The sequence below is a fragment of the Dendrobium catenatum genome, unplaced genomic scaffold (assembly GCF_001605985.2).
Source record: "Dendrobium catenatum unplaced genomic scaffold, ASM160598v2 fragScaff_scaffold_1056, whole genome shotgun sequence".
Classification (NCBI taxonomy): Eukaryota; Viridiplantae; Streptophyta; class Magnoliopsida; order Asparagales; family Orchidaceae; genus Dendrobium; species Dendrobium catenatum.
This window is the reverse complement of record NW_021319518.1, coordinates 5,343,361-5,344,812: the sequence shown is the minus strand read 5'-3', so window position 1 is coordinate 5,344,812 and position 1,452 is coordinate 5,343,361.

Sequence of the window (1,452 nt, the reverse complement as noted above, 5' to 3'; positions counted from 1 at the left end):
AACAAAACCAAGATCACAGCCATCCCTGAAAAGTATAATGGCATCTAAGAATGTCATACTTCTTTTTGATTTGGCAATAGCTAAGTGGTTTTATGATAGCTGCATTCGTGGTTTGCAGGTGAAGATAGTAGATTTAATTATCATTTGGGTGTAATCTAAAACAAAAATCTGAGTGAAATCAGCCCCAAAATGATGGATTGCAATAAAGGAATCAAGCCAAACAAACACAAAGCAAGATACAAGTAATCCTCAATTCGAGAGGAGGATCGTTCTCTCCCAATCTCTAGACAAGGGGTCTAGAGCCCAAAACGCCAAGGAACTACAAGAGAAATGAATCAAAGCATGCCCTAACCCTAAAACACCTCCTCCTATTTATTACATAAGCTTTTTAAATCAAACTCCCTCCCAAAAGCCCTAACCCGCCCTCTTTTGCCCTTTCGATTCGAATTTGAAATATGTGGGGGCCCATTAGTTGTGGGCGAGCAATGGGGCGGAAGGATGGGGGTGGGAAGGAGAGAGAAGGCGGTACTAGCCTACCTCCTATAAACATAAACCGGCCCTGAGTGGGCCGGTTCAAGAGTTGGGGCCGCTTCAAGAGAAACAGACCTAATATTACCGCCCTCGCAAAGAATCACCTTGTCCTCAAGGTGAAAACAAGAAAACTAATGTTTCACCCTCTCGTATGGCTCACATGTGGTATCGTAGTTAGGAAGATTCTTCCACTTAATCAACACTTCATTAGTTCCATCTTCTTTTTGGTGAACCTCCATTAAATCTAAGGGTTCCAGAATCACCTGTAAATCCTCAGTAAGTGTCACCGGTAACTCCGAGCTGGCTGTATAATCTCCAATGGCCCTTCTCAACTGAGATACATGAAAAATCGAATGTATAGTCACCGTTGGTGGTAGTTTCAGCCGATATGCCACTGCTCCGATCTTCTTCAATACTTCATAAGGCTTAAAAGTACCTTGCAGCAAACTTCTCATTCTACCCATTGGCGACTGTCTTCTGCCGGTATGATCGGAGCTTCAAGAACACCCACTCCACTATTTCGAATTTGATGTTCTTCCTATGCCCATCAGCTTATTTTTTTCATAATTTGTTGAGCTCTCAGTAGATGTTTATTTAACTCCTCTACTCAGTCCCCTCTCCTCTAAGTACTCTTCCACTTAGAAACTGGAGTACTGTTACTCTCAAAGTGCACCAAGTGAGGAGGATCCCTTCCATACAACACTTTGAATAGGGTCATTTGAGAAGCAAAATGATAAGAAGTGTTGTACCAGTACTCGGCCCATGATAGTCACTTAGCCCATAGCTTGGGTGTCTCCGACACAAAGTGTCACGACCCGACCCGATCCGGGACGGATCCCGCTCGCACCGGGTCGCGACACGGAACGAACAGACAGACTGACTGACCAGGATCTGGTTATGGAATTTGGTTCGGAACTGAAT